Here is a 13,220-nt window from a genome sequence, read left to right as displayed (position 1 = left end):
CTGATGCCTAGCTGAGTCCAGACAAGCCTCTGGAAGACAGGGGACAATGAACAGCCCTCCTCCAGGTGACTGAGGGTGTGGTCCTCTAGACACTTACCCAAAGATAACTCCCACTGAAATCAGGAGCTGATTTCTGAGTAGACCTGTTCGATATCCCAATGTGAACATCCTTCCATAGCAAAACATTCCATGCAGAAAGCTTGATAAGGGCTACACAGGAAGCCCATTTTTGGATGATCTGGCTCACCACTCTCTGCATTGGCTGGTGGTGACTGTCCATGGTTTTCAAATAGTGATCTTCCCTAGCTCTTTCTCTGGAGATGCTGGGGATTGAACTTGGGACATTCTGCACTCAAAGCCACATGTTGTACCACTGAGCTACAGCCCTTCCCAAATTTAGAGCATCGTACCACTTGACTCATCTAGGCCAGTGTTTCCCAAACCTGGGTCTCCAGCTGTTTTTGGACTACAATTTCCATCATCCCTGACCACTGGTCCTGCTAGCTAGGGATAATGGGAGTTGTAGTCCAACAACAGCTGGTGACCCAAGTTTGGGGAACACTGATCTAGGTCATTCTCATATGCACTGACTGGCAGTGACTGTCCACAGTTTTAGGCAATCATCTTTCCCAGAAACACTTGGAGATCCCAAGGAATGAACCTGGGATCTCCTCCATCCAAAGCAGGTATTCTACCATGGAGATAATGGTCCTTCTCCTGTGGTCCTTCTGGACCACTTTTCTCCATGCCATGCTCCTTTTCCATGTGTGGGGATTGCTGTTATTACTTTTGAATGGAGGAGCTTTCATTCACAGTGGTACCCCCCCCCCCCGACACAAGTCTGTCTCCTCAGTGAGATGTTGGCTACTGTGAAAGGAAGCCAACCAAAAGCCCTGCCACGAGACCCACTTTTGCCTTAATACCACCGTAAGAAGTGATACAGCCTTCTGGATATCTTTCCCCCCAAGGAGTTATCTCAAAGCCAGGCATTCTCTCAAAGTCATTGAGCTGGCAAACTAAACAGAGGTCATTTTACCTGGGCTAAACAATAGCGTTGCTGTCATCCATGCCAGAGATGGAGCAGTTAGAAAATGCACTTGAAAGCTGGCTTTGAGACTGGTTGCTAGGCTGAGACAGACCAGGTGCCCTGTCTCAGTTTGGGGGCAGACAGTGGAATGAGGCACATCAGCGGTCTGGCTGGATCAACCTTCCTGGGCAAATTCCAGTTCTACCGAGTAAGCAAAGAGACGGGGAGATGGAGACCAACTTCTACATAACGCTGAAGCGTGACTGACTTTAGCACGGCACTTTCGGTAATTTCTAATGCAGCCCTTTGGTTTTGCACTCCTTCTGAATGCTGTTGCACACAGAGGAGAAATTCCATTCCATTCACACTGAAAGACAAACGTAACTAAGTCACACTTTTCAAAACGAAGCCATTGAAATCCACACCTCTCTGAATTCTGCAGTGTGGTTCTCCAGTCAAGGACTGTGTGCAAAAATGAACAGGCTAGGGGCAAAATGTGCATAAAAATGCATAGATCAGTGAAAATGACACACAAAAATGCATTATATATTTGGGGAAATTGCTTTTCAAATATGTGCATATTAGGCAAAATTACATAAAACATGTGTATATTCGGATAAATTCACACTGAAATGCTCAGAAGGACTTTCCGTTTGAAAAAAATAAAAATCTTGAATTGATGTGGAAATGTGGAGAACTGAATTTAAAATTTAACCCTTTATAGATTTTGTTGAAATTGATCAGTGTTATATTACTGCAAAATTAATAAAATGTTCTAAGAACATTAAAACAAGAGAAACTGAAAAAGACTGAAATGCATAGATTTGTGCATCCTTGCTTTTGCACTATCAGATCAACTCTCGCTCTTGAGAGCTCTCTTTCATTCCTGGAGCCAAATCAAAACCACTTGGGCCACTTTGTGCCATGCTAGAAAATTAATCCTCCCTGCCCCATGATTATTGTAGTGTTCCTTGTATACTCTACCACCCCAACACTACTTGACACAATACCATTCTTCCATTTCACCCCATTCCCTTCCTTTCTGTTCATTTCCTCTTCATTTTTCTTGGCTTTTAAAATCATTTCCCTCTCTTCCTATGTTGTTTCATAAAAATGCGAAGGGACTATGTGTGCCACACTGAAGTCAGAAAGAAATTACTTTCACTTGCTTTTCTAAACAGTAGCTGCATTGGTCTGTTGTACTTTAATGTAAAGGGTCATTTCATGATTGCCGCACAGCCATTCTCCCTCACAGCTATGCACTTTAAGATTATGCAATAATCTTATAATTATATGCTAATAATAATAATTAAGAGTGTATTGCAACAATGAATGCAGATCTCCACGTGCTGCCTTTCAGCTAGATCTACTATTTTCCATGGGCAAAGGATTGGGAATGCTCCAATATCTTCTTTTGGAATGATTTTTGTTTTTGTTTAAGTTCTATTGCACGTAACAGAACGTGCACAGCATCCTCTTCCTTAACTTCTTAACTTTATTCATCATTTTCTCAAAATACATACACAATCCCTATATACCATCATCCCCAATAAACTCTCCACTTTCTTGAACCTGAAGCACCTTGTGTTCTCTGTTGTTCCCAAAAGCTTAGCTTTGGAGCATACAGAACAACAACTCATCAGTGTTCTTCCCGCACGCATTCTCCAGAGTGACCCTAGGAGCCAATCCTCTGTAGCTGACTCACCTCCGTTCACTCTGATTGGCTTCAACCATAACAAATGGTGAGGACTTCTCAGTGGCCCAAAAGCTCTCCTCTCCTGCAGATTGGATGGCTTTAGGGACAGGGACTCTACAACGACTCTGCTGCAGAAATAGTACTAGTTCCTTGATCCTCCATGACCCTAGATTACACTCTGTGTCAATTCCTAGACAGATTTCTTTCCCGGCTCTACTCTGTGAGATCCCTTTTTACTGGAGATGCCTGGTAGTGAGTCTGGTACTGTATGCAGGTGTGCTGAAAGGGAGCTTTTGCTCTTATCTCCCAGAAAGCTACTGGACTTAATACTTTCCCTCCAATTTGCTTTTTGCTAGATTTTTATCGCTATCCAGGGGGCATTAGAGACCCCAAAATGCCCTGGGTTTCACAGTGTTCATTCTCTGTGCCAGCCTATACCATCGAAACACTTTGAAAACAGTATTTAAGAATATGTGTTGGGTTCCTGATGCATTCCAGTGAATCCAAGGGGAGATTTATTTTCTCTCCTTTAGCAATTGCTGGCTCAGGACCTTTTTAATAATTATCTTTGATTTGCTTCTTAATCTACTGCTGTCTTTAATCCTCCCTCCAGCTCATAAAGAGAGAGAGAGAGAGAGAGACTGAGACTCTATTGGCTTCAAAAATAACCTCCACCTTTTTTGGCAACAGGTTATTTTTCTAAGTGGCTAATTGCATGCCAGATTTCACTTGCATCGTTCTTCCAGTATGTGTCAGGCATAGATTCGGCATTAATCACTCGTTTGCTCTGTATGGCATTTATTTCTTCAGGAAATGAATCAGACAAGAGGGACCTGCGCCTCCTCACCCTCCCGTCACTCTGCCCATTTTGCCAGGGAAGAAGGCAAGGGGTTTTTGTGTGTGTGTGTCTTTCTCTCTCCCCTCCCTCCCCCCCATATAACACACCCCCTTGCCTGTCTCTCCACCAATGAGTTTGGCTTTGCAAATGCGTCTTCTGTGCCTTGAGTCATCGGCCACGATCACTTCACAGCAATGAAACCGCAGAATCCCCTTCCAAAAGCGAGCGGTGAGTGCCAGCCAGAAGCAAATAGAGAAATGAATGTTCATGCCCGTCAGGGTAACGAGAATGGAAACAGTGTGTATCACTTCTTAGTCTCAGCTCTGCCTGCCAACGCCTGAATTCCTGCAGTTAAAAGGGGGAAACTGAAGTGAGGAGTTCATTGCCTCCTCTCCTCTCCTAGCCAGAGTTCCTACTGGAACTCATCCTTACTGTACTACTGGCTGTGTTGCATGTGGTGGACTGTGATTAGGAAAGCCCTGGGATGTCTGCGGATGCAGAAGACTGGGTGTCTGTGTGTGCATTCAGAGCCCAACTCATAAAAATAAAGGTGCTCAGAATTAAGACAGCAGGAACCATGTTTTGGGATCAGGGATGGGGGAGAAATTTGATTCAGTTCACATTTAAAGCTTTGGAAAGAATAAGCAATCTGAAACACAGCCATCCTTTTAAACTTCGCACCCCTCTGAATTTTGCAACGCAGTTCTCCGGTCATGAAATGTGTATAAAAATGCACGATAATGGGTCAGCGATGCATATAAATGTATAGATCAGTGAAAAGAACATATGAAACTGCATTAAATTAGGGGAAATTGCTTTGCAGGTATGTCTATGATGCAAGACCACATTTTCTTTTGTTGTCTGTTGGGCAAAATTACATGCAAACGTGTATATAAGACCTTAAGATGAGGGCTAGGCAATAAGACCCCTACTCCTCTCCCAGAGCTAAAATTCCCAGAATGGTTTAACAATCAAAGCCTCTTTACAGAGAACTTGGGGAACTGGGAGGGGAATGTGGTGTGTGGGTGTCTCCAAACAAGTCACAGCATCCTTAACAAACTGCAGCTCCCATAATTCTTTTGGGGAAGCCATGACTGTTTAAAGTTGTTTCGTTGTGCTTTAAATGTATGGTGTGAATATGGTCTTAGTCATGATAACCAGGACTTTTTCTTTTTTTTCCAGCTGGAACTCAACAAAACTCAGTTCTGGCGCTTCTCATGTGGGTGCTATTGGCATTCTAAGAGAATGAGGGAAGTGTTTTCATGGTGAGTTCTGGCACCTCTTTTTCTGGAAAAATAGCACCGATGATGACTAAAAATGCAGGAAAATTGATGTCCAGGGATGGTGGGAGTTTTTTGGGGGGAGACAGCAAGATCAGACGTTGATGTCCAAAGATGGTGGGAGATTTTGGGGGACAGCAAGATCTGCAGGGCCATGCCTGGCTAAATGGGACCTTCTTGTTCAAAGGCAATGTAGCCCTGGATACCATTTTCAATAGGGGAGAGCTATTGCCTTTTGCCCTTCCTGGGGGCATTGGATTGGTCCCTGTCGGAATTAGGATGTTGGACTCAATGATGGGACTCCTGGGCCAATCCTGCAAAGCTCTCCTTACATTCTTACGGCTAGGGAAGGAGTGTGTTGTCATGCCAAGGTTGACATATGAGCCAGGGCTCAGCCCCTAAACTGTTATTTATTTTTATTTAATGTATGTACCAGCCTTCCATCAAGGATTCTAGGGAGGTTTACGGCAAAGCTATAACAAATGAAACATCAAAAGATGAAAGCGACCAAAAACAAGACTGAAAAAGTGCTAAAACAGCAGCAGGCAAATCCACAAAAACTCTATAAACAACCAATTAAAAAGCTTGGAGAGATACTTAAGGATGCCTTAAAAACCAACTGAAAGTTCTTCTCTTGGCACCTAAAGAAAAATGGAGGTGCCAAGGAAGCTCACCTAGGGAGGATGTTGAACACCACCACTGGCAGAAGGAGGGGGCAAAAACACCTTTCTTTGACGGCCACCCACCTCTGCAATGACAACTGGGGTGCCCTGAAAAGGGCGCTGGCAGATGACTGCTGGAGTTGGGCAGATCACTGTGGCATCCCATTGCCTGAATGCCAAGGCCCATAAAACAAAAAGAGACAGGCTCTGAACTGGTTTAAAGTCAAGTTGGCTCCAGGCAGTCTGTGAGCAATCCAGTTTGCCGCACAGAATGGCCAATTGCTTAGTCAGGAACAAACAAGCAACAAACAAAACCAAGAAAGTCAGTAGCTGTCAAAAGGGTAGATGGATCCCTATTGGCTGCTCAGGTCACCTGGTCCCTGCCAGGCTGCAAGTTGCACTACCACTGCAGGACTGCTGCAGCGGTGGCGCTATAGTGCTGCATAGTTGTGGCCCATGGTTCTCAAAGCTTCTAAGTTGCTTTAGTGGGATGGGGAGTAGAGCAAGGCAGTTTTGCTGACAGAGTCTCCTGGTTGACCCCCACCATTAGCTGTGCCAGCCTTTTTAAAAATCTCTAAAATCAATATTATTTTGATCCATTATCGTGGGGCCCCTAAAAGGCATGGGGCCCATAGGCTGGAGCCTACTCTGCGTATTTCGTGATCTGGCACTGACCATTAGCTGCTGGAAGGCCTATGTAGCCAGTTCATATGGGCCACAAAGGGATCAGGAAGTCCTTTGTGCATAAAATATTGTGTATTCTTCAGTGCACCCCTCTGTATAAAGGATATCCTGGATAAGAGCTGCTGATAGAGAATGCAGTTCTGATTCCTTGGTAGAACAGTCTCTTCCTTATTAAGGCTGAAGGCAGGGAATCAAATCAAGGTAACATGGTATAAAGGTAACTTGCATCACTAGTGGCCAAAACTGAACAGACCCTGGGGACCTTCCATCTACTTCAGAACCACACAGTTTTTGCAATCCATTGGTAGTTTTCTCTTCCATGAATTTGTCCAATCCTCTTTCAAGCCCTTCCTGCAGAAGTGAGTTCCATAGTTTATCTATGCACTTTCCAAAGTCGCACTTTCATTTGTTTGTCCTGAATCTTTCCACGTTCAGCTTCATGGGGTGAAACAGCTCCATGGCCACTTCTTAAGCCTCACCAGCCCTTTCCTAACAAACCTTCCGGGCAGATTCCACCCCTGTCTTTCTGCAGAGCAACGCTTTTCAGCTACACCTCTGATCTCCGTGCTTCACGGCGAGCGCTGCGCTGCGGTAGCTTTGCTTTGACAGGTCTCTGGAGGATTTCAAGGAAGTTACACACCCACTTCATTCACGCTAATCGGCTGTTTAACGCAGGAGAGTTCAGTGTTATGAATGAACGCGAGCGTGTTTTGGCTTGCCGATCAGCTTGCAAATATAATGCTCGCTTGTCAAATGAGCAGAGATTCAAAAAAAAAAAAAGAAAGAAAGAAAAAGGGGAGGGGGAGAATCCCAGCAACCTTTATGGAAACGGAAATTGATTGAAACCATATTCTCTGAAAGTGAAAGTTCTTTGGGGTGGGGGGTGGGGGTGAGGGACTGCATCCACTCTTCCTTTTAAGTCCCAGCAAAAGTTGCTCCCTGCCCTTGCTGTGGATCTCTGAGTCACCACTCTTGGTGAATGTGGGAGGAAGTGAAACCACAGCCTGTTCTGGAACAAATTTCATGCAGCTGAAGTGAGGTCTTGCTGGGCTTTCAGCATGCTGAACGCTTGGATTTCATTCATATCTATGGGGAAAGGTTATGATGCCTTATGTTGAGAATGGACAGGAGTTAGTGAGATGTACAGCACACTGATCATGCGCTGCCCTGAGTTTGTATTACAGCTCATCTTTAAAAATCCTGAGGATAGATTTCATTTCACTTTTGAATTGCATACCACCTTTCTACATTACTGTACTCAAGGTGTTTTACAACTCAAATAAACAACCGAAGTTGCACTGCCACCCTATAATTGAATAATTCTTCATTCAGTCTGACCCCCAACTCCCAAATCATTGTTTAGATGTGCTTTTGAAAGGTCTTAAAGTTCCTAGACCTCATGATGGTCAAGTTCCATGCACACATAGGAAGTTTCCTTACAACAGATCAAAGCATCGGTCTATTGAGCTCAGTGTTGTCTACTCTGACTGGCAGTGACTCTCCTGGGTTTCAAACAGGGATTTTGCCAATCCCTACCTGGAGATGATGGGATTCCACCTGGGACCTTTGGCATGTGCAGCCAATCACAGAGCCACAGCAGCTTCAACATGTGGAAAATAAATATTAATTTAGGTTTCAGCAAAAGCAAGAGCTAGCAAGATCCTGGGTCCTGGGGAAAATGATGCCCACCACATCTACATCTCCCATCAGCCCTAGCCATCATGGCCAATAGCCAGGCATGATGGGAGTTGTAGTTCAGAAACATCAGGAGGGCTAGATGGTCTAGTCCTGTGGAGATGGTCTGGCTTGACCATCATAAACAAGAGTCACCAAAATCAAAAAGGAAAGGCACATCCCTATATGATTCTCAATACCCTATGAGCGAGCAAAAGCCGATTTTGGTCATTGCTGCCTCCAGCCCAAGCTGAAATTTTGGAAAGACTAGAAACACTAAGAAACAGATGGGCTGGGAAGGATGCTCATAATGAGGAGGGCTAGATGCTTTCTATTCCCATAGCCCATTGAGTTCAGCATCTTGTTCTCACAGTGGCCAACCAGATGCCTGTGGGAAACCCGCAAGCAGGACCTGAGCACAATAGTCCTCTCCCCTCCTGTAGTTTGCAGCAGCTTGTATTCAGGATCATCACTGCGTCCAACTGTAGATGCAGAGCACAGCCATCATGGCTAGCACTGCAATCACTGATAGCTTTCTCCTCCAAGAATTCAGCTAATCCTCCTTTACTTCTGTAGAAGAACTGCAATTTGTTCTTCGATGCAAATATGTATTGCCACCAACATTGTTTTAGGAAAAGCATTCTATCCTGTATTTGAGAAAAGCAGGGGAGCTTGTTCAAAGATGCTTGTGGTTTTTATAATATTTTTCTAACCACTGTCTAATTCATCGGGGGCGACATTCTAAATCATTCATTAAAAAGAAAATCGAAGAGGCTGTGAATCAAATGTTGTTGGACGGCAACTCCCATTGTATGACCTTGGGCCATGCTGGCTGGGAATGTTGGAAGCTGTTGCCCAACAAGGAGAGTGTCTCACACTGATAGCGTTTTCTCAAAAGAGTGAGTCAAATAACTGGACGTTGGTCTTGGTCACCAAACTATCCAAGATGTGGGAACAATCCTCCATATCTCATCTCGTCAGGCCCTTATCCAAGTCCATGGAAATCTGACGCAGAGTAGATCATCAATGCAAAGAAAGATCTCAATCAATTCAACTAAATGCTACTCAGAGTAGACACATTGAAATTAATGAACATGATCCGGACTATACATTTAAAGCTGTATCATACCAGAGCCAGGACTGCTTCCAAAGAATCTTGGGAAGTGTCATTTGTTCAGGGTGCTGAGAATTGTTCAGAGGCTCCCATTCTTCTTACAGAACTACAGTTACCAGAGTTCCCTGGAAAGAGGGATTGATTGTTAAATCATGCTGGGAATATAGCTCTGGAAAGTGAATGGGGGTGGTGGTCTCCCAACCATAGGAGCCAACTCCTAGGGGTTGTGGGTAATTCAGCCCCTGCAATAAAATATTTGAGGGAGCTGGGCCCCCACAAAATTGATGGGCATTGACATTCAAATGGTGTATGCGCACTGTGTTATGTGATTGGTTGTGTGGAGTGGGGCTTACCTGGGCCCCAAAATATTTTATTCAAGTTGGCACCCCTGCTCCCTACAACTCTCAGCACCTGTAACAAACTGCATTTCTAGATCACTGAGTATGTAGTCATAAGGGCTAGATGCATGTGTGTGTCTCTCTGTGTGTGTGTTTTTAAAAGTAAGAAATTTCTTACTAATTTCTTCAGATTTACTGCTCTTAGGTGGAATCAGAGAATGCACACAGAGCGCTGATTAAGCCCCGCCGCCCATTGGCCTTTGCTTCTGGCAACCAACAAAGAAATCAATACCCCTTCCTTCTGATTGCAAACTCAAAGTCTATTCTCCATGGAGCAATTCCCTGATTGCCAATAATGGATGATCTGCTCCTTTCTTCCTGCTCCATCTGCAGGGAGAAGCATGAGCTACCTTGCCAAAAGCGCACAGCCACCTCTCTCCCCACACCAGACACACACACACACACACACACACACACACACACACACTTGGGCAGACTGTGTCAGCCCAGCCCCAGACTATGTGCTTGATGAAGGCTATTTCTGAGTCATTCCCCAACTCAGCGCTGGTGCATGAGACGCCGACGGGAGGTATCATTTAAGAAATGCAGGCAGGCAAACATTCAGGTGACCTAGATTTTGCAAGCTGAGCTGAGGCTCTGTCTGCTGCAGAGAGACATGAAGCCAAAAGCTACACTGTGGTGGGGCTGTCGCTGTCTCGAGCAGCGGCTGAAAGGAGTGGAGAGCTAGATGAGCCTTGTCTTGTGCCGGCTTCTTAACTTGATTTCTGCTGTCCCTGCTGGACTCACTGATGTTGCTCTTTCGTCTGGGGAAAGGGAAGGGGGAGAGTCGCCCGTATTGCCCATCTGCATATTCTAAATCCCTTTAAAACATGTGCACCTCTAGGCTGCTCCCAATTAACACAAGCCAAACAGCCACGCTGGTCTCCAGCTGAACTTGTCCTTACAGCTTCTCGATTATGTCCCAGATCTAAATACATTTGCTTGGAAGCGAGATTGATTTGTTTTGATGGCAAGTGTGCTTTGGATAGCAGCAGCAGAATAATGTCAGGACAACGGGTGGGATACAGAGCTCTGTAACTAGAGCCCCATGCATGCAATGGGGTGCTCTTGGACCCAACATTTCTCTTCTGGCTGCAGCCCTCGGGGCTTCCTGGCAAAGTGCAGGAAGTGTTGGGGTTGCAAGACGAATGGGGGACCTGTCTGAAACTGCCTTCTCCCCACCCCACCCCACTTCCATTTTGGGCCTGGATAGCACAGTTAGTTTAAGTGTGGTGCTAATAATAATGCCATGGCTGCAGGTCCGATCCCGTATGGGAGAGCTGCATATTCCTGCCTTGCAGGAGGTTGGACTAGGTGGTACTCATGATCTCTTCCAAATCTATGATTCTATGGCTCTCCTTGGGACCCACACCGAAAGGCATTCATGCAAGGACACCTTTGTGCACCTTGTGACCTTCCAAGTCAAATATAACCCAATAGCCATGCATGGTTGCCCAGTAGGAGATCAATGAGCCTCCTGCTCCTGAGCCTGGAAGTACAGAATGGAAGGGATCTCCCCCCCCCCAAGAGCCCCATGACCGCATATAGAGTGATGGATTATGACTCTGCATTCTCATGCTTTCCTGCCTCATAATCTGCCTCAAACTTGTATGTTGCCATTTTCCAGCCACTATGGAGGTAAGACCCTTTATAAGATAAGTTGTGCTGCATCAGGCCAAATATCCCTCCAGTGCAACAGTGCAATATCTGGCCATTTCCTACAGTGACCAGCCAGGTGCCCTTACGAAGCTCATAGGCAGGGCATCAGAGCAAAGTCAGCAGCCCTTCAATAAAATTCACCATGATTGCTATGCTAAAGCTAGTTGGACAGGACAATCTGTGCCAAAGTCCACTGGTCAGAATTGTATTTCCTTCTGTCATGTTTTTTGGGAAAGCTGGTGCATTTTGAATGGGCTCTTTTCTTGCCTAAAATCCTATTGAAGATTAGCTGTTTCTCATGAATTCATGGTTGCTGTTTTAAATTCCCAGGTGCATGGATTCAGAAAGCAGATGTTGCCAGAATGGGTAAGTCAAACACCTTTTGATATCTGGTAAATCTACCTTAGGGGCAGGAACACCTCTGGCTCTTGAAATCTGGGTATTGGGTACTGAACATGCCTGATCTTAAACCTGGGTCAAATGTTCTGCATGCTCCCTCCATGATAAAGAAAGCAGTGTAAGGTGAACTGAGAACTCAGACTTGAGTTGCAGGAACCTTGCTGAAGCTCAGGATGTCTGGGCCTGGGCAATGAAAAGCAGGATATTCAAATGATGATGAATAACAACAACACTAAATAATGATTTCCATAAGGTCCCACTGAAATTGCACCTGAAATTATGTGGAACTCCCTGCTCCCAAGAGATCAAGTTAGCTTTCTCTATCTTTGTGTTCTGATGGCAATCGAAAAGTTTCACCAGAAGACAGGAAAGAAAGCTTATACTGAGTCAGACCAATGGTCAAGCTAGTTCTACACTGACTGGCAGCAGCCCTCCAGGGTTCCAGGTGGAGGATGTTCACAGTCCTACCTGAAGATGCCATTGGAGGTTGAACCTTTCTGCATGCAGAGCAGATGCTTAGACACTCAGCTTTCTCAAACAAGCTTAAACTTCTGCTACTGATGACTGTTAGTGTTACCCTTGATGCTTTTACTGCTGTTTTTTTTTTAACAGTTGCGTTATTTTGTGTGTTGGTGATTGAATTATTGGTGATTTTATGTTTGCTTTTTGTTCTCAAGCTGCTCTGAGCAAGTCAGGGGGAGAAGGGGGGGGTTGTACATTCTTTGAATAAATAAATTGAAATGCAAATCCAGAGATTCCTCCTTTGGTGATGTGTATTAAGGAGAGCTGACAGGGCTGGCCTAATATGCATTTCTGCCTGAGGTGGAGCAGGAAATGATTCCTTCTTCCCACACCAAGTCAAGGTGCAAAACGCCCAAGGCCAGCCCAAGCTAAGTTGGCACCTAAGGAGGACAATCCCACAAGCACATCACTCCTTCCCTGAGGCAAATGCCTCACCCTGCCTAATGGCAGAGCTGGCCCTGGGACCCAGATGAGTTCTGGAAGACTCATTGCATTTCTAAAGAAGTGTGTGTGCCTTTTCCCCACACATGCCTTAACTATTATCAGGTTTTGCGTAACATGGAAGTTTGAAGTGAATTCAAGGAATATCAGGAAAAACATCAACGAAATTTCAGAGAGGAAATAAGACAGCCAGCAAAATTTATTCTCACATCCTTTAACTGCAGGTCAGGCACATCAATATCTGCATTTTGCCTCTCCTCCTATCCTTAGAAGCTGCAAGACTGTCCATCCAAGTTGCAGATACAGAAAGATCCCCAAACTGAGCAGGCCCAGACAATCTTGTAGACTTCAGAGCACCTTCAATGTTGCCCTTTTCAATATTGTTTGTGGAAGGGACAGCACAAGTGTGTGTGTGTGTGTGTGTGTGTGTGTTTGTTTTAACAGACAGAAGTCAGTTTTGATCTTCATTGCATGTGGACAGTCTTGGTGTGTGGACCAAAACAGTCACTCCATATCACCATCCTATTTGCAGGAGATGAACTGGGACAGCCATCTGGCATCTGGGGAGGGGGGCGGAGATTCAAACCCACAACATGCTTTTGGAGGGGAGGGAGCTTAGCATGTAAGAAAATCCCTGCTGGTTCTGACCAAAGACCTCCTAGCATCCTATTCTCCTAGTGTCTAACCAGATGCCTATGGAAAGCCCAAAACCAGGACTTGGGTGCAACAGCACTCTCCCTGTTTGTGATCCCCAGCGATCTAATATAGGTAACAAAGCATAATTATTCTTCAGTTATTCTTCTAAACCTCGGCATAAAATACATTC

The 13,220-nt window shown here is 45.0% G+C and overlaps 1 long non-coding RNA gene across 1 annotated transcript in view; it reads left to right on the top strand.

Moving 5' to 3' along the window:
* Nucleotides 1-13,220, top strand: part of LOC310696098 — an 86,203-nt gene that overhangs the window by 68,744 nt on the left and 4,239 nt on the right. Inside the window, exons 8-9 of the long non-coding RNA XR_014520422.1 lie at nt 4,744-4,826; nt 11,363-11,398. This is a non-coding gene — a long non-coding RNA (uncharacterized lncRNA). The remainder of the gene's footprint in view (nt 1-4,743; nt 4,827-11,362; nt 11,399-13,220) is intronic.

The sequence above is a fragment of the Podarcis liolepis genome (assembly GCF_965112155.1).
Source record: "Podarcis liolepis genome assembly, chromosome: 16".
Lineage (NCBI taxonomy): Eukaryota > Metazoa > Chordata > Lepidosauria > Squamata > Lacertidae > Podarcis > Podarcis liolepis.
Note: the sequence above shows the minus strand (reverse complement) of the source record. Positions and strands in the feature narration are given on the sequence as shown.